This window comes from Camellia sinensis, chromosome 5 (genome assembly GCF_055761805.1).
Source record: "Camellia sinensis isolate YWXY chromosome 5, ASM5576180v1, whole genome shotgun sequence".
NCBI lineage: Eukaryota > Viridiplantae > Streptophyta > Magnoliopsida > Ericales > Theaceae > Camellia > Camellia sinensis.
This window is the reverse complement of record NC_138965.1, coordinates 109,082,336-109,103,280: the sequence shown is the minus strand read 5'-3', so window position 1 is coordinate 109,103,280 and position 20,945 is coordinate 109,082,336. Positions and strand designations below refer to the sequence as shown.

General features: G+C 37.6%; 1 long non-coding RNA gene and 1 other non-coding gene across 2 annotated transcripts in view; both read left to right on the top strand.

Annotated features, from left to right (window-relative positions):
- Nucleotides 1–20,945, top strand: part of LOC114284806 (uncharacterized) — a 40,052-nt gene that overhangs the window by 8,604 nt on the left and 10,503 nt on the right. The gene's annotated exons all lie outside the window — the stretch shown is intronic.
- LOC114310763 (uncharacterized) lies at nt 15,958–18,725 on the top strand. The gene is made up of 3 exons (XR_014329969.1): nt 15,958–17,325; nt 17,406–17,441; nt 17,508–18,725. It is a non-coding gene; the product is annotated as an uncharacterized LOC114310763 (transcript).

The window sequence follows — 20,945 nt, the reverse complement described above, 5'->3', positions numbered from 1 at the left end:
GAAACGTCCTTTTTCGACTAAGTTTAGGGCGTTTTCGGCTCTAACTCCCAACCTACGGTTCCGAATTACGTTCTGTCAGTTTTCACAAGTCCTATTTGTCATGGGGGAACTGTTTGTGTGAGCCACATGGTGGTTTGGGGGTTGTTTTGAATTTTCGTCCTCGAAACGCCCTTTTTTGACTAAGTTTAGGGCATTTTCGGCTCTAACTCCCTACTGGTCCGGATTACGTTTTGTCAGTTCTCACAAGTCCTATTTATCATGGGGGAACTGTCCGTGTGAGCCACATGGTGGTTTGGGGGCTGCTTTGAATTTTCGCCTTCAAAACGCCCATTTTCGACTAAGTTTAGGGCATTTTCAGCTCTAACTCCCAACCTACAGGTCCGAATTACATTCCGTTAGTTCTCACAAATCCTATTTGTCATTGTGGAACTGTCTGTGTGAGCCACACAGTGGCTCGGGGGTTGTTTTAAATTTTCACCCCCGAAACGCCATTTTTTGACTGAGTTTAGGGTGTTTTCAGCTCTAACTCCCAACCTATTGGTCCGGATTACATTCCGTTAGTTCTCACAAGTCCTATTTGTCATGGGGGAACTGTCCGTGTGAGCCACACGGTGGTTCGAGAGCTGTTTTGAATTTTCGCCCCCGAAACGCCCTTTTTCGTCTAAGTGTAGGGCGTATTCAGCTCTAACTCCCAACCTACTGGTTCGGATTACGTTCCGTCAGTTCTCACAAGTCCTATTTGTCATGGGGGAATTGTCCGTGTGAGCCACACAGTGGTTCGGGGGCTGTTTTGAATTTTTTCCCTAAAACGCCCTTTTTCGACGAAGTATAGGGTGTATTCGGCTCTAACTCCCAACCTACTGGTCCGAATTACGTTCTGTCAGTTCTCACAAGTACTATTTGTCATTGTGGAACTATCCGTGTGAGCCATACGGTGGTTCGGGGGCTGTTTTGAATTTTCGCCCCCGAAACACCCTTTTTTGACTAAGTTTAGGGCGTTTTCGGCTCTAACTCCCAACCTACGGGTCCGAATTACGTTCCGTCAGTTCTCACAAGTCCTATTTGTCATGGCGAAGCTATCCATGTGAGCCACATGGTTGTTTGGGGGATGTTTTGAATTTTTGCCCCCGGAAATCCCTTTTTCGACTAAGTTTAGGGCTTATTCGACTCTAACTCCCAACCTATAGGTCCAAATTACATTCCGCCAGTTGTCACAAGTCCTATTTGTCATGGAGAAGCTGTCCGTGAGAGCCACACGATGGTTTGGGGGTTGTTTTGAATTTTCTCTCCCGAAAGCCCTATTTCGACCAAGTTTAGGCCGTATTCGGCTATAACTATGGTAAAGCCATAAACATTCCTTGTGGGCTGATTGAGTGCCAAATGAGAAGTTAATGCATGTGAAATCTGATTTAGAATTTCTGAAAGAAAATTTGCATTCTCCAAGTTAAGGGAGCTCCTATTTGGTAGTGAAAGCTATAGAGGAAGAGCACCACATAAACATACAGCCAAATGATTTCGTATCAGAAAGCACACATGTTCTCATAAAAATAAAAAGGTAAAGTAACTTTTACCTCCTTGTAAAGGAATAATTCCAACTGAAACTGCTCTTGTGATCAAGAGTGGTGAGGCATCAGAAACATATCACTACCTAATGAATAGAAAAAAATTCTAATTGGTAGTGATCATACCCAGAAAACTTGTTGAGCTATTAGCAAAGCTGCTTTCTTGCACATATGGATCAGATCCATCTTGTACAAAATCTGAAATTTTAAAATCAGTTAAACATGCATGTTTTAAAAAAAAAATCCCGTAGTTTAGATTTAGTATGTTTTGAGTTGTCCTAATCACTAATCAAGGAGCTTAAAGATCCTAAACTAATGTAAATGACTTCAAGTTTAGATTATGTTTTGAGTTGTTCTATTCACTAATCAAGGAGCTTAAAGAACTTAGACTAATGTTCTTGACAATTTGATGTTAAGTTAGAAATGTTAATTAAGATTAGTGATAACTAAGTAGGATTAATTAGTCCTAATCAAGATTAATTAAACTAATTGGAGTGATTAAGATCTAACCTTGATTAATTAACACTAAGCTTGATTAGCTAAGCTAAGGAGAGAGGATTAGAGATTTGGTGAAGCATGCAAGAAAGGGAACCATCCACAAAGGAGAAGCATACACACACCACACCTAGGTTCCTTACACCTCTACTCAGAAGATTAGGCTAGGTTGCACCCTTGAGAGACAAGTGTCTCTCTTCAATTATATATTAAAAAATTCAGCTTAGAGGAGAGAGAAATTGCTGGAAGTTTGAAAGCAAGAAGAGGTGACAGGAAGAAGAAAAGAGAAAGAAAAGGAAGAACAAGAATTTGAGCTTGAAGATCTTGAACCTTAGCACCCGAACCTTTGAGTTGAGGTAAGTTCTTCACTATATCCTTTGTTTTGATCATCACGACTAGTAAAAGTTGGGGAAAGATTAAGTTATGGTGAAGTTAAAAGAGATTAGGGTGGTGAGAATTCTTGATGAAAAACTTTGTTTTGATCTTGTCACTTTGAAATAAATAATGTTTTCATGTTTTTCTACAAGTTTTGGATGTTTTACAATAAGTTTTCATAGTCCCAAGCCTTAGAAATGAGAAGAGAGGACCTTGCACAAGCTACAAAATTCGAAGTAGAACACAAGATTCAGCATTGCATGAATCTGCATGTGCCCCAATAATCACCGCAAGTGCGACAAGGGTCCCTGCACGAAGAACCCAATAAACTGTTAAATGTGAAACTATTAAATTGTCCCAAACTATCATCTAGAACGACGACATGTGAAAATTAACATAATAGCAAATATTAGGCTTATTAAATGTAAAACTATTGAAACCTGTTTTCTGTGCTTTAAGCCTAAAGTAAGTCTGCTCTGCAAGTCATCCTTGCAACAATCTCTTACTGTGTCAAAAGCACAGCAAATTTCTACAGTAGTCTTCGATGTTGGTCGTAGCATACAATCTCTGGCTCTTGTAGCCAAAAAATTCGCAGCCTGATTTCCCTCTCTAGGGATGTAATCAAACATGTATCTCTTGAACTCTTTAAGAGGCAATGTTCTGTAGGTACAAAAAATGCATTAGTGAAATGAAAAAAATATCATTTGAAAAAATTCTAAATAAAAATAAATAAAGCAATAATTCCATAACTGTAGAGATCGTAATGTTTCACTGGTAATTCGCCGCATTTAATAGCTTTAACAATGAATGAGTTATCCAACCGTATTAATATCTTTGTGAACCCATATTGTTGAGCTAGAATGAGGTTACATTCGATAGCTTTTAACTTAGCTTCGTAGCTGTCGCGTACACCTTTTAGTGGTATAGCATGCATAGCTTTGATCGTACCCAAATGATCTCAGAAAACCACCCCCGCTGCCGCATAAACAATCCCACCTATCTTGATGAATGATGCATCTGAATTGATTTTAATCCAATCCACCGGAGGAGGAATCCAAACAACCCTACCAATTGGTTTTTCCAACAGTGGAGTATTAATCATACTCGACACGTTAATTGTCTTATCTTTAATAAATTTCTCAAAATGACAGTACTCATGCGGACCCAATTTCAAAAATATGTCCATATACTCCTTTACGAAAAGGCGTGTAAATAAAACTAAAAATGGAAGTTGAATAAAAATAAAAATGGAAGTTGAATAAAAACGCAAGTTGATTCAAGAAACCACTGATACCTTAATGCTCTATTTGGAAGTTGAGTTTTTATTCCGACTATTTTTCTATTGTTTTGGGGCTATCAAAACTCTGTGGGTTTGTTTGGTTTGTATTTCAGAAACAATTTTTGAGAGAAAAAAGTACCAAAACACGTTTGGCAAACGTGTTTCTGAAATATTCTTTGAAGACTATCTCAAAACACGTTTTGGAACTTCTCTCTCTCAAAACTTCTCTGAAAACGGTCTTCTCTCTCTCAAAAGAACCTTTCTGACCTATCTCTGTGATACAAAGAAAATCATTAAAGGCAGTTCAACGGCTCTCTATCGGCTGTGTCAAGGAAGACGATCCACACCTGTACACCAAGATCTGCACTCGCCCAAGTGCCTTCGAAGACCCACTTGCCTTCTCTCCATCAATAAGCTATTCAAGATTTGAGAAATCTTCCGCATTAGACGCACCGACACTGTCTATCACCTCCTTCATCTCTGTGTCGCACAGGCTTGAGGCAATAGGGGGCATCTGCTCGTACGGGTCCTCTTTGAACAACCACAACTTCTCTGCCTCACAGATTTCCCCAAATCGTGCCCTGGCTTTGGTCTTAGTCAAACTGAATGAAATCTTCTCACAATCGGGACTTGTAACATCAAAGTCCTTCATTTTTTTCTTCTGGGCTCTATAAAATGCAAACCAACCACCTTCGAACCCCACGAAGACGAAGCATAACTTCATCCTTGGCTGCAAAAACGGAGAGGCCGTGCTCAAAACTTCGTTGTGGACGGTGGGATTTGAGGGCCACCAAAAGCAGGCAAGCAAGAGGTATTTCTAATGCACGACTACTTTTTTTTTTTTTTTTTTTTAAATTTCATTTGGGTTTGTCAATTCTGAACAATGTATTGACTGATTTTAGTTTACAAAGTTCACATGGCTTTTGCCTTTGGGTTGTCAATTTCTGGTGAATTTCGTAATCGGTAAATTTTCGAAATCGTAGTCCATACAGTCACACACCAGAGTCACTACTGATTTTGATAGATAACACATTCTTAATGCTGTGCCTTAATTGTAATATTCTACAATATCACACAATAACCTTAGCCTAATGTATTTGGTGTCTCATAGAACATATGCAGATTACAGATAGTTCTCTTGTTAGGATTAGCAATTCTGATAAGAAAATGGCTGTTTCTCCCCATTTTTTGTGAAAAGATGAATTTACACTGATTTGAGCCACGAATTTCGTTCCACAGCAGTAAACAATGAAGGTGAAAGAATAATTTAAAGGTCCCTCAATTCTGCTGATATCATTTTCAAGCTCTCAAATAAGAAGGATACAATTTTTACCCGAAAATGCATGGATTCTATGGTCATATACTGTAATATATCCTTGCATATCATGCAAAACCTTGATGCAATTTGTTACACTAATCTAGAAAAGGCCAAAAAAAGAAGAAAAGAAAAGAAAAGAGAAGAGAACATGAGATTAAGTTGAATTAAGTCTTTTTGTCGAATAAATGATCTTTAATAGGAGGTGGCACATTGATAATTCCCTAGGTCAAATGCCTGTTTAGTTATTTAGCTCAACATTTCTTCATATTTTATCCCTAAGGATAAACGCACCAATTGTTAATAGGTTGAGATATATATATATGGATACGAATTTCTGAGATTCCCTTCTTGATGTTTGTATTATTCATGGAGTTCATGTTGACGACAGCTTTGTTTTTTGCTCCCTTATTATGTGTTATATTTATTAGAAATTAGAATATTATCATTCTGTCTATCTAGATAGATGTTTTTTAACGGGGATGATGTTCCAAGAAGGCATCTGTTTCACAATGCAGACATTTTCTGGGTTTAGGTTATGGTTTATAAAGATTAAAAGGTTAGTTGTTTCTTTGTTTGTTTTTGGAAAATCTAATAGAAGAAGAAGAAGAAAAAGAGAAGCAAAATGACTTTTCAAAATATTCATTTAATTGATGTCTCAGCTTGCTAGAGTGATGCATTTGATAACCTCTAAAGTTCAAAGCGATATAGTGAAGAGATATCGAAAACAACATTAATGGATAACATAGACGAGAAAACACAACAATTAGTGGTTTCAAAATCTTAGAAGAATGTCATTACTAAATTCAAAGTGACAAAGAAATAAACCAGTGATCTCTCCATGTCTAGGTGCTTGTCATTACTATGTTGATTAATTTCTCATACTATCAGAATTTTCAGAGTGACTAGTGTTGTGAAACAGGTGGGTGATGGGTTGAATGCCATTAACTGAGAGCAGTTATGAATCAAAGCTTCCTAATTTATTTTCTTGAAGGAGTTGGGTGTCTGATCTCTCCTATATGTTTTGTTTTTTGTGTATTTTATTTTTTAATGAAGGCAAAGTACAACAGAAAAACAAAGAAACAAAAACAATACTAGCAAAAGACAGAACACTGATAAGATATGATAAAATGAGATTTTTTTTTTCCTGTGTGTTAACATTTGTTAATTTAGTGAATATCTAGGTACTAGAATGACAATGCTAAATTGGAGTGATACCCACCAAAGTGTATAAATTGTAAAGAATAAAGTATATAAATTAATTAGAGAATAATGTTTTATCCACAAACTGTGGTGCCCGAAGTAAAACAGTTAATTAGATATGTTAAAAAGTACAACAGTGCTCTCCTCCTTTTTAGTTTTCTCTCTCCATTGATTAGTCATTAGATATAAATGTGTCCAATGTGGCCACAAAATACGAGAATTACTCACTACCTGGTAATGTTTGACATTAATGAACTATATAAAGTGTTTAAGGAACCATTTTAAAAGCAGGCGATCTAACATTCATTAGCTAACTTGGGAATGGAAGAATTGAGGCATTGCCTATCTTTCCTTTCCTACTCTTCTTATCAAAGTGGTCACTTTACTAACTGATTATCAACAGGCAGGTAGAAAAGCCATCTTAATTAGGATCAACACAGATTATCATCAGGCAGGTAGAAAAGCCATCTTAATTAGGATCAACACAGATTGGCAACACAGATTGAAAATTCCCATTTGATAATTCTGCTCATGTATGCCATATAAATTCTGCTCATTCTGAAAATTCTGCTTTCGTAATTCTGCTCATGTATGCATACATAAATTCTGTTCATTCTGAAAATTGTGCTTTGATAATTCTGCTCATGTATGCGTACATAAATTCTGCTCATTCTGAAAATTTTGCTGTTCATGATTCTGCTCATTCTTGCAATATAAATTCTGCTCATTTTGAAAACCAGGCCAACTTTGTACTCCTCGGTCATTGTTCAATACACCAAGGGCCAAGAGGAAGAGATCACCTCAACCATCAGTCAATTCCTCCACTGCTGAAAACGATTGTCTGTATCCGGTAAACTTTTGCACGCGGAATCTCATATTATATATTCGTAATGGCTATTATTATGCATATGCTTCATATTACGTACTACCAAACTTTTTCTGGAACTTAAGTTGTTCACATAACTATAAACTGTAATTTGTTTCACTTGTATTAGGGTAGAATGGCTAACGACAATGACGACTTTAAGATGTGGGGGACCGAAATTGTCAAGATATTTTTAGAAATATTGGTGGAGGAAATTAAGAAAGAGGGCCCTTCCATGTCAAAGAAAGATAGGAGTTTTTACCCAAGACAGTGGCAAACAATTGATGATGAGATGACTAAAAAGGTTGGAAAAAATTATGGGCAAAAAAAATTGAAGGGTAAGTTTGCGCGTTTGAAGGCGAACTACAAAGAGTTTGTTGCTCTGAAAAACCACACGGGTTTGGGCTGGGATCCAATCACTAAAACAGTGACAGCCCCAGACGATGTTTGGGAAAATTATGTTCAGGTAATCATTTTGGCGCATACATTTAGCAGAACCATGTGCATAGAGAAATAATTTTCTAAATGATTAATTAATGTTTACAACTTGTAGGCACACCCAAATGCAAAACAATTCCAAACCAAAGGCCTTGAACATTATGAGCTCATGTCAGAAATATTTGCCAAGTCATTTGCCACTGGCGCTTTTGTGCGTTCTTCTCGTCAGGGTGTACCCACATCTGATGATGAGCGAGAAATGGATGAACGCTTTCATGCATATACGTCAGGAAAAGGCGTAGTAGATGAATCTTGCACTTCCGGAAGTAAGCGTAAGTCTAGTGGCCAGGGTCAGTCCAGCAAGAACCCAAAAATGGACGATGCACTGCAATCATGGCAACGTTCATGTGAAGCACGTGAACGGTTTTACCTTCAAGTAGAGGCCAACGCTGGGGCAGCTGATACGTACTCCGTTGCAGCATGTATGACCATCCTAAAATCAATGGCCCTGGATCCGAGCTTGTTTTTGAAGGCCATGAACATGTTCACATCACTAGAATGGCGAACCATGTTTATGACCATGGAACTGGAAATGAGGTACCTTTGGATCCTCAGTTTGTGAGAAGCATGGTCATCCCACTGTTCGGTTTGAGGTGAAGGAAATAAAGATGCTTGCAGAATTGTTTGGGTGTATTTTTCTTTGTTTTTCGCATTTGTTAAACCCAAATTATATTTGTTTTAATTTGTTTGTTTTTCCTTTTCGGTTTGGGTTATGTTGGGTGTTGACCTAACTATCTATAGCATGTTGTCTACGTTCATTTGCTTTAGACTTACCACTATGTTGTCGTAATATATTTTCGCCATGCTTCCTTCGTTGCAATGTTCTCATTAAATTTTTAGTGCTATACTCATGTCATTACTCATAATACCTTGACTGTTTTACACTTTCCGCTTTAGATGTCATCGTCACGACCCAATAGAAGGCAATCGAACAATATGTACGACCTGTGCAGTGACGATGACGATGATCTGATGGACTTACACATGGTTTGTCAACTAACACGTGACATTCCTACGAGACAACCGCAACGTAATTGTCCATACACCGGTGAGCAGTACATAAAATTCTTACTAAGTGGAAATCCTAAATCAATCTGTGAACAATTGCGAATGGAAGTTCTGACATTTGTGGAATTAGTTAAACAGATTGTTCATAGAAATGTTGTAGACTGGTCAAACATGCGATTGTCACTTGAAGAGTCGTTGGCTATGTTTTTATTTATCTGTGGTCAAAGTTCAGGAACAAGAAATGCTGGAGATCGATTTCAGCACTCAAATGAGACAATTCATCGTCATTTCGTACTTATGATGCAGGCGTTAGGAAATCTTGCGCCATTTGTAATCCAACTACCGAACATGGATGTTACCCATCATAAAATTCAGAATGACAGACGATACTGGCCATGGTTTAAGGTAAAAAAAATGGCAGTTCATTTGCATTATTTTATATGGCTTATTGAGACTGAAAATTTGATAAATTAATTCAAAGTTATGTCAACTAGGACTGTGTAGGGGCCATAGATGGCACACATGTTGTTGTTGTGGCACCAGAAGATGACCAAATGCCATATCGAGGTAGAAAAGTGCATACAACTCAAAATGTCATGGCTGCATGTTCATTTGACATGAAGTTTACGTTTGTGTACACTGATTGGGAAGGTAGTGCACACGATTCGAGAATTTTCCTAGAAGCACTTACCACAAATTCTGCTGACTTTCCACACCCACCACCTAGTAAGTGTATTTGTTTTTAATTTAGAGTTTTCCTTTTTTTCACACCCAAATATGCCATGACATGTTCTTACTGAAAGATTTTTACTGTAGACAAGTATTATCTCGTTGACGCCGGGTATACACACATGCCCGGGTACGTAGCCCCATATCGTGGCCAAAAATACCATTTGCAAGAGTTCAATAGGCGGTGTCGCTACCATGGTCCACAGGAGTTGTTCAACCATAGACATTCTTCTTTAAGGAATGTCATAGAAAGAACCTTTGGAGTGTTAAAGCAACGGTTTCCATTATTGAGACACATGCCACAGTATGATATGGTACGACAAGGGCCAATCGTTATGGCATGTTGTGTTCTCCACAATTGGATCCGAACGGTGCAAGAGCATGATGAATTTTTCGATGCGGAAGAATCAAGTGATGAAGATGAAGATGACGTTGAAGACGAAGATGAAGATGAAGATGAAGATGAAGGTGAAGGTGGAGGTGGAGGTGAAGGTGCAAGTCAAGTTCAGGGTGAAGTTGGAGTTCAAAATGTCCACGGAAATCAAGATGGAGTACCAGATATGCAACAACACAACCACGTGAACATGTCACGTGAACAACTAGTGCAGATGGGACAATGGCGAGATGAGGTTGCAGCATCTATGTGGGAGGCATACAACAATAGGTATATGGTAACAAGTAGTATTATGTATTTAAATATTTATTTGCATTATGAGTAGTGTATTATGTACTTACTTAAATACTTAAGAGTAGTGTATGCATACATATTTATTTGCATTATGTACTTACTTAAATACTTATTATTCAATTTTTGGACATGCAAGGGTTTGAAGACAGGGATGTATTATCTAAGGACGCGTGGTGCGGTTGCTACAATCAAATTCACTGTGGTGCTGTTCTGAATCTGTGTCTTCTTTATCTGGGTGATATTCTGTATCCATGTGTTGAAGTCTGTGTTGCTGGCAAATTAGTGAAACAGTGGATAGTTGTGATTAGATTAATTTTTAGAAACAGTGGATAGTTGATTAGATGAAATTTAGATGTTGAATCTGTGTGTTCTAAATCTGTATTTTAAATTTAGATGCTGTAACTGGTGAATCTGTATTTTACATTTAGATGCAATGGTGAATCTGTATTTTATATTTAGATGCTGTAACTGGAACGATCCCATCTCTGTGTGTTCTGAATCTGTAACTGGAACAGATGCTTCTCTGTGTATGTTAAATTTGCATTATGCTGCTTTCTTTTTTCTGGTCATGGAACAGATGCTACTCTGTGTTCTGAATATGCAAGAATCTGCATCACTATGCTGCTGCTGTTCATAATCTGCATCACTATGCTGCTGCTGTTCATAATCTGCATCACTATGCTGTTGCTGGTCATGGAACAGATGCTTCTCTGTTGTTCATAATCTACAAGAATCTGTTCTGAGAAGAATTTTGCATCACTATGCTGCTGATTGGATTGGCGTGTTGATCGTGGATCGCTTGGTTTTAGTGTATACTTTTTTTGATGAAACATGTTGAAGCAGGAGTTCTTTAGTTTGTTGTAGTAGTAGTAGTAGATCCAATTTTACATGTTTTTTTACATGTTTTAATAAATTCTGTTACTCTTCAGCCCTTGAGACAAATAAAGAGTGCTTTAATAGATTTTGTTAATCTGTTAGATTCTGTCATGTCATGTTTCTGTTTCAGATATTTGTATGTTGTCAGTGTGGTAATAGGTACTGTGTTCATTCTAGTCTGGTAACTGGGTTATCCTTCATCACATTATAGAGTTCGGTGGTTTATTTGAAAGGAGCATTTGATAGGAGTAGTAGAACGAATAAGAATTCGACATGGGTTCTACAGTTTCATTATGAACCACATCTTTATTCTTCCAGGTGGTTCAGTTTTAAACTCCCAGGTTTCAAGGAGCTCTTGGAGCTCTAATATTACTAATTTGATATCATTCTGCACGTTCTAATCCATATAAATAGTGGAAGATTTCTGTTAGTATCCCCATCCTGATTTTTCACTAACTCTATAATGGTTGTACATGCAAATTCTTTCTTACACCTGATTTTTGCACTCAAATTCAGTACTCTATAATGGTTGTACATGCACATTCTGAAAATTCAGTACTCTATATCACTAACTCTTTCATTCTGCTCATTGTGAAAATTCTACTCATGTATGATATGTGCTGTCTTGCTTGATCAGCAACATGATGAACACCAACTACAACATGAACACCAACTGTGTTGTCTTGCTTGATCTGTAAAACTTCATGATGAATACATAATATATGCTGTGCTGTTTTGCTTCATTCTCAAAAAAAAAAAAAAAAAAAAGAACATGTTTACATAATTGGGGGTGTTTGTATTTTGTGTTTCTGAAAAAACTAACCAAACGGATTTCTGAGAATTTGTTTTGAAAAGTGATCCTGGAAAAAGACAACCAAACACATTTTTGAGAATTTTTTTGAGAAAATCTGTTTGGTTTGATTACTTCCAGAAATGTGTTTTCAGAGAAGATTTCAGAAATTTGTCTCTGAGATACAAACCAAACAAGGCCTGTATGTTTGGGCTGAAGCTTGGGTTCTAAGGCCATTAAAGGTTGAGGGGTGTTCCACCCTTCTTTGTACCTTGTTTTGGAGGTCTTTCCCCTTGTGTTTCCCACCATTTTACTATCTTTTTCCAAGCTTTTAAACACTGATTTTCAGAGTTATTTCAGTGGCCAAAATCATGTTGTGAAGCCCAAATTTGGAGGGGTTAGCCTCCCTTCCTTGTATCTTGCTTACTAACCTAGTTTGTGCCATGTTTTAGCATATTAATCTAACTATTGTTAGCTCAATTCCAGCATGTTTTAGGACTGTATTAGACTTGTTTGAATACTGTTTTGGGCTGGTAGTTGCATTTGAGTTTGTTTTGCATGCTTATAATGTAATAGTCCTCATGAGCTCGGTGTTCTAGGCCTTAGACACCTTCTCTTTTGAGTTGATAGCGTTTATTTATGCTTTTCACTCATTTTCAGCACTTAATCATCTCTGCAACCTCCTTCCTTTCTTGGTTTTTGTTTTGTTTTGAAAGTGGTTCAAACAACTATTTGTTTAAAGCATGAGATTGAGGTGTCATGCTTAATGGTTTAATCCCTTAGGGGGTTCATTACCAACGGTATGATGTCTTTTTCATGCCTAAAACAACTTTTGATTTGAGCCTTCTTTCCATTAGAGGACTTAAACTCTCCCTTTGGACTCAATTGATTAAAGGATAAAAAGGTAACTAAAATGGAGTAACTAAAACTTGGAATTAAAAATGAGCAAGATAATAATTTGGTTGTGTTCAATCAGACGTTAATTGAACACGTGGAACCTTTAAAAATTTCAAACTCATTAGTGATGAAATGATTCAAGGTTTCAAGGTCACCACTTCCCTTGATCATTCATGAAAGGGAGGAGGTTTGTGTCTTGTTTTGCATTTATTGAACTTGCACACTTGGTTTCATAAGCCATCATGCAATGAAATTGCATCCATTGATGGTTTGTGAACCAAACTTGCTACTCTTTTGATTTGCTCATGAAAATGATGGGTGAGTTCTACAAATAAACCCTTAAAAATACCCTGTATATGCTCTGTTTGTCCTCTATTGCAGCAAGGAGAACTAGGCAGTAGTGGCCGGCAACCTTCATCACTGGCCAGCCGGCCACTGATACAAAATTCAGCAGTGTGTTTCTGAAGCAGAGTAGAGTTATTCTAGAAGTGGGCAGCAGTGTATGCGTTCTATTGTGCAACAGAGGCTCTCCGAAAGCAAAACAGTGGTTCTTTCGGGTGGAAACTGAACATGCGCATGAACATCTCTCGTTTCCCGAGGCGGATTAGTTTCTACCCGAAAGTGATCACATATAAACACTACTAAAATCATTCCAATTCAAGCAACAAGCCTTAGGCATTCAAGCAGTTATAGCACTCAAGCAATTAGCCTCATGGCAAGCATGCCTGACATGGCAACAATCACACGCATGCAATATGCTAAAGTGCGTAAAGACTTACCTAGTACTCCAAGCCAAAAAAGAAATGAGTCAGAAAAATACATGATTCCTAACTATGCAATATGGCTAATACAATACATGTGATATGTAATTACTAGGTTCGGCTACTAATATGGCATATTAAATAATTAAATAGCATGCGGTCTAAGCACGTATTCGAAGAAGTATTGGAAATGACAATGCAGTTAGAATGATGAGGCGAGCCTCGGTGCATGCAATACGAATGGATGCAGACATGAAATATGTTAAACAAAACATGATGTCCCTAAACTAACCATCATAAGCTAGTAAAAAAAAGGGAGAAAGACGTGGGGTTGGAAAACATACACATTATTACATTGCGCTCTCACGAAGGAGAGTCCGAATGAATAAACTAGCTAAGCTACTTAACTAATTAAAGCTAAGCTAATTAAGCTAATTATTACAAACTGAATTAATTAACTATTCTAGCTAAATAATTACAATATCACAACTAGTTAACTGCTTTAACTAATTAAATAATTACAATACAAGTGAAATTAAAAGAATTAAGTAAACTTAAGCAATAAGCTAACTAATCCGACTCGGGAAACGAGAGATGTTCATGCGCATGCTCAGTCTCCACCCGAAAGAACCACCGTTTTGCTTCCGAAGAGCCTCTGTTGCATAATAGAACGCATACACTGCTGCCCACTTCTAGAATAACCCTGCTCTGCTTCAGAAACACACTGCTGAATTTTGCATCAATAGCTGGCCAGCCAGTGACGAAGGTTGCCGACCTCCAGTGATGGCCTACCGGCCACTACTGCCTAGTTCTCCTTGCTGCAATAGAGGACAAACAGAGCATATACAGGGTATTTTTAAGGGTTTGTTTGTAGAACTCACCCATCATTTTCATGAGCAAATCAAAAAAGTAGCAAGTTTGGTTCACAAACCATCAATGGATGCAATTTCATTGCATGATGGCTTATGAAACCAAGTGTGCAAGTTCAATAAATGCAAAACAAGACACAAACCTCCTCCCTTTCATGAATGATCAAGGGAAGTGGTGACCTTGAAACCTTGAATCATTTCATCACTAATGAGTTTGAAATTGTTCAAGCTTCCATGTATTCAATTAACGTCTGATTGAACACAACCAAATTATTATCTTGCCCACTTTTAATTCCAAGTTTTAGTTACTCCATTTTAGTTACCTTTTTATCCTTTAATCAATTGAGTCCAAAGGGAGAGTTTAAGTCCTCTAATGGAAAGACGGCTCAAATCAAAAGTTGTTTTAGGCATGAAAAAGACATCATACTGTTGGTAATGAACCCCCTAAGGGATTAAACCATTAAGCATGACACCTCAATCTCATGCTTTAAACAAATAGTTGTTTGAACCACTTTCAAAGCAAAACAAAAGCCAAGAAAGGAAGTAGGTTGCAGAGATGATTAAGTGCTGAAAATGAGTGAGAAAAACATAAATAAATGCTATCAATTCAAAAGAGAAGGTGTCTAAGGCCTAGAACACCGAGCTCATGAGGACTATTACATTATAAGCACGCAAAACAAAGCTCAAATGCAATTACCAGCCCAAAACAGTACTAAAACAAGTCTAATACAGTCCTAAAACATGCTGGAATTGAGCTAACAATAGTTAGATTAATATGCTAAAACATGGCACAAACTAGGTTAGTAAGCAAGATACAAGGAAGGGAGGCTAACCCCTCCAAATTTGGACTTCACATGATTTTGGCCACTGAAATAACTCTGAAAATCAGTGTTTAAAAGCTTGGAAAAAGATAGTAAAATGGTGGGAAACATAAGGGGAAAGACCTCCAAAACAAGGTACAAAGAAGGGTGGAACACCCCTCAACCTTTAATGGCCTTAGAACCCAAGCTTTAGCCCAAACATACAGAGTTTTGACAGCCCCAAAATAATAGAAAAATAGTCGGAATAAAAACTCAACTTCCAAATAGAGCGTTAAGGTATCAGTGGTTTCTTGAATCAACTTGCGTTTTTATTCAACTTCCATTTTTAGTTTTATTTACACGCATTTTCGTAAAGGAGTATATGGACATATTTTTGAAATTGGGTCCGCATGAGTACTGTCATTTTGAGAAATTTATTAAAGATAAGACAATTAAGGTGTCGAGTATGATTAATACTCCACTATTGGAAAAACCAATTGGTAGGGTTGTTTGGATTCCTCCACCGGTGGATTGGATTAAAATCAATTCAGATGCGTCATTCATCAAGATAGGTGGGATTGTTTATGCGGCAGCGGGGTAGTTTTCCGAGATCATTTGGGTACGATCAAAGCTATGCATGCTATACCACTCAAAGGTGTACGCAACAGCTACGAAGCTGAGTTAAAAGCTGTCGAATGTAACCTCATTCTAGCTCGACAATATGGGTTCACAAAGATATTAATACGGTTGGATAACTCTTTCATTGTTAAAGCTATTAAATGCGGCGAATTACCAGTGAAATATTACGATCTCTACAGGTATGGAATTATTGCTTTATTTATTTTTATTTTGAATTTTTTCAAATGATATTTTTTTCATTGCACTAATGCATTTTTTTGTACCTACAGAACATTGCCTCTTAAAGAGTTCAAAAGATACATGTTTGATTGCATCCCTAGAGAGGGAAATCAGGCTGCAAACTTTTTGGCTACAAGAGCCAGAGATTGGATGCTACGACCAACATCGAAGACTACTGTAGAAATTTGTCGTGCTTTTGACACAGTAAGAGATTGTTGCAAGGATGACTTGGCAGAGCAGACTTACTTTAGGCTTAAAGCGCAGAAAGCAGGTTTCAATAGTTTTATATTTAATAAGTCTAATATTTGCTATTATGTTAATTTTCGCATGTCGTCGTTTTAGGTGATAGTTTGGGACAATTCAATAGTTTCACATTTAACAGTTTATTGGGTTCTTCGTGCGGGGACCCTTGCCGCACTTGCGGTGATTATTGGGGCATGTGCAGATTCATGCAATGCTAAATCTTGTGTTCTACTTCGAATTTCCTAGCTTGTGCAAGGTCTTCTCTTCTCATTTCTAAGGCTTGGGACTATGAAAACTTATTGTAAAACATCCAAAACTTGTAGAAAAACATGAAAACATTATTTATTTCAAAGTGACAAGATCAAAACAACGTTTTTCATCAAGAATTCTCACCACCTTAATCTCTTTTAACTTCACCATAACTTAATCTTTCCCCAACTTTTACTAGTCGTGATGATCAAAACAAAGGATATAGTGAAGAACTTACTTCAACTCAAAGGTTCGGGTGCTAAGGTTCAAGATCTTCAAGCTCAAATTCCTACTCTTCCTTTTCTTTCTCTTTTCTTCTTCCTGTCACCTCTCTTCTTGCTTTCAAACTTCCAGCAATTTCTCTCTCCTCTAAGCTGAATTTTTTAATATATAATTGAAGAGAGACACTTGTCTCTCAAGGGTGCAACCTAGCCTAATCTTCTGAGTAGGAGGTGTAAGGAAACTAGGTGTGGTGTGTGTATGCTTCTCCTTTGTGGATGGTTCCCCTTCTTGCATGCTTCACCAAATCTCTAATCCTCTCTCCTTAGCTTAGCTAATCAAGCTTAGTGTTAATTAATCAAGGTTAGATCTTAATAACTCCAATTAGTTTAATTAATCTTGATTAGGACTAATTAATCCTACTTAGTTATCACTAATCTTAATTAACATTTCTGACTTAACATCAAATTGTCAAGAACATTAGTCTAAGTTCTTTAAGCTCCTTGATTAGTGAATAGGACAACTCAAAACATAATCTCAACATGAAGTCATTTACATTAGTTTAGGATCTTTAAGCTCCTTGGTTAGTGATTAGGACAACTCAAAACATACTATCTAAACTACGGGATTTTTTTTTTCAAAACATGCATGTTTAACTGATTTTAAAATTTCAGATTTTATACAAGATGGATCTGATGCATATGTGCAAGAAAGCATCTTTGCTAATAGCTCAACAAGTTTTCCTGGTATGATTATTGCCAATTAGATTTTTTTCTATTCATTAGGTACTGATATGTTTCTGATGCCTCACCACTCTTGATCACAGGACCAGTTTCAGTTGGAATTATTCCTTTACAAGGAGGTAAAAGTTACTTTACCTTTTTATTTTTATGAAAACATGTGTGCTTAGTTGATATCAACCTTTCAGATTTTGAAAACGAGGAAACTAGTTCATGTATGGAAGAATACAAAATTGACATTACTCGCATAATGCGAGGGGAAGATAACCGTACAACAGTTATGATCCGCAACATTCCCAAAAGGTATGTAAAATTTAACTAAATATATATACTAATTTTTGTGCACATATGTTGCATGTGGCATGTTTTATGAAAGCTTCTTGTGATTATATACGTATTAATGAAAAAGAGTACATCAGACGTCTATTAACATAGTGTACTTAACTAAAGAGCATGATGAAAATAAGAAGTCTCTACAATATAAGACTAATTAGCAATTTACCAATAAACCAACCAGCGTCGTCCATGCTTCCTTTTGTTTGTGTTTTGGAGAATGTTGTAGCACTTGTTCTTAGTAGGTTATTCCTTGAAACCATGTCTTTATTTTTGCTTGCTTGGCCTTCTTTACTGGAGTCCTTAGATGCTATACATTTAATTGCTACTTTTTTGATTTGTTCTTACTACTCTTTTGATTGTTGTTATCATGGAGAAACAATGTAGCATGAGGCTTGGCATACATTTAGAGGAGATTGTCAATATCCAATATGACCCCAAGACAAAAGCCTAGCTGGAACTTGAGTGATTAGATAACCTAAAATGATCCCAAAATATAGAACAATGTCCCACAGCACCTAAACTATGTTAAAAAGACACCATTTATGCTCTACTTCCATACATTGTCCTTTTGTGACAAATTTCTCTCTCTCTAAAGTGCATACTTATTGTTGATAATTGGTTTGAACATAGAAATGCATAACCTCACAATTGCACACTTCTACTAAACAAACAATAAAAGAAGAAAATAATTTTATTATCTCTCTGTTTGTAATTTGTAATAGAGAAGAGACCATTTGATGTCTAGTGAAAAAAGATAGGCAACTTAAAATCTACTACGCTTATGAAAAAGAAAATGAATATAGCATCTAGATGAAAAGAAATGCTCCAAATGTAAACCTCAAAGCACTGTCAAAGTGCAACCCAAATATCTGATGACCTTGATATTCTTATTCTTGTTTACTTAAATTTATTTTTTTACAAGAAGGTCTGGGTGATATACATATGACAATGATCATCACTGGATAATTGAAAATATAGCACAAAAACAGCCTATGCAAAGGTAAGCATTGTTACACTTCAGCTTGTAAGGGTCACCTTTGTTGCACTTGGGCAGGGAGGTGAAATGTGCTCAAAATATATCACATTGATTGATTGACTGATTGTGTGTGTGTGTGTGTGTGTGTGAGAGAGAGAGAGAGAGAGAGAGAGAAAGGAAACAACATAATTAAACTTCTTAAAGATGTAGTTTTGTAACTCATATCATCAATGTTGTTGGTCATATTTGTGCTTGCTGATATTGATTGAAATTGTAGTTAGGTCTCGAATAGCAATTTACAATAACATAACATGAGCGTAAATTTTCACGCTCGCGCGAGACTTTCTACCCACCAATAGGGAACGTGATCTAGGTTTAGACTGTCGTGAGATAGGTTAGTTTTACCCTACTGATGACTGTGTCGCAATAGTAATTCAACCTAGTGCGAGAGGAACCGTTGATTCACACAATTGGTCATCGCGCTTGGTTGAAAAGCTAGTGGCATGAAGCTACCGTGCGCTGGATTATGACTGAATGCCTCTGTAGACGCGCCCGCGTGGGCCTCACGCTATAGTTCGGACTCGCGATTTGTGTCGCGGTTCTTAATCTGAACCAAAGAGTCCAAATCTGGCAAATCGTTTTGAGAAACAGATTTTTGAAAAAGTAGTGCCAAACATGGACTGCTTTGCCAGATACAGAGTCGCCACCTAAATATTTTTTAAAATGGGGAAATTTAGGAAACCCTGACTCGGTGCCGAAGGCCACATGTCCGTCATCACCGGAGTTGTCTCGGCTCGGGAGCTTGGGTACGATCGGGGAAGGTCAGCTATGAGCACCCCCTTTCGCTCGGTTCGAAGACCGGCCTCTACTAACCGTGATATCCGTTTTTGAAAACTTTATATGTTCTTAAACCAATTATTAGCCTAGAATTACTATGTTATGCGCGCAGCAAACAATTATAGACTAGATTGCCTAATTTGGAAATAAGCATTGCATATCCGTTTGTTTTGGAAAATGTTTTGGATTTGCTACTCGCAAGTAGGCTAAAACACGGATTTCAATGAGTTCTTCCAACTCCAACAATCCAACCTTCACCCACAGGCATCCAAGCAGTTTATAACACATAAGCATCTAGCCACATGTTAAGCATGCTGACATGGCAACATTCACACTCATGCGATATGCTAAAGCGGAAATACTTACATCGTACTCCGTGCCAAAACAAAGAACTCGTTAGCAAACATGCATGATCCAAGTCCATGTTAAGTGCCTAATGCATCGCATACAAAGTGTTGCTAGAATAGGCTCGGCTATCCTAAACATGGCATGTGAGAATGCACAACTATCACATATTCAGTTTAGAATTTGAAGTACAAATGCAGTTAGCGTGATGTACCGAGCCTAATACATGTAGCACAAATGCATGAATGCACGCATGCATAGCATAAGGTATGCTAATTTAAACGTGCCCTAATCTACCATCGTAAACAGGTAAATAAAAGGAAAGAAAGAAGTGAGGTTGGAAGACATACACACCACCCACACACACTTATTACAGATTTGCCCTCGCTCGGAGGGACCAAATAAATATTACAGATTAATTAACTACGCAAGCTAATTAATAATTACAAATTGCCTAATCAGCTAAGCAAAATAACTAAAACTAAGAAAAACAGGAAAATCGCCTCGGGAAACGCGCCGCCATGCATAGGCTGCCTCTGTTTTCCTTCCTTCACTCCTCTGGAGGCTGTCAAAACCTCAGGACTGCATCCCTGGACACTGGGGAGTGCCACCGGTTGAGTGGAATTACCACCGGCAGTGGTGTGTGGCCATCAGCACAAAATGAAGCTGTCGGCAGAGAAATTGTTGCCGATCGGCACCTTACACTGCCGGTCGGCAGAGTGTTCCTGCAGAATCTGCAAATGACAGCAACAGAGGGCAAGGCAAAGCATGGCAGCACAATTCAAGGCATATATGCACCAACCATGTCCCTTATCATGATAATGACTCAAAGGGGCATGTGCCTCGATTCTCGGACCACCAATCACGCATTTCTATGCATGATGGCCCAAAGAATCAAGTATGCAACTTTGATTTCAAATGCAATGCAAGCCAATCAAACCAAACAAGGCCCAATTCCTATCACTAAGTCAAGGAACAAGGCATGCATGCAAGATGCAATGCAACCTAAGCATGCAAGCTAAGGATGCAACATGGCATGGCGATACACTTATGCAAGCATGCAAGCAAACATGAGGCAATGCTAGCCAACGAAATGGTGGGTTTAGGCATGGTTTAGGCAGCCCCAATAAGG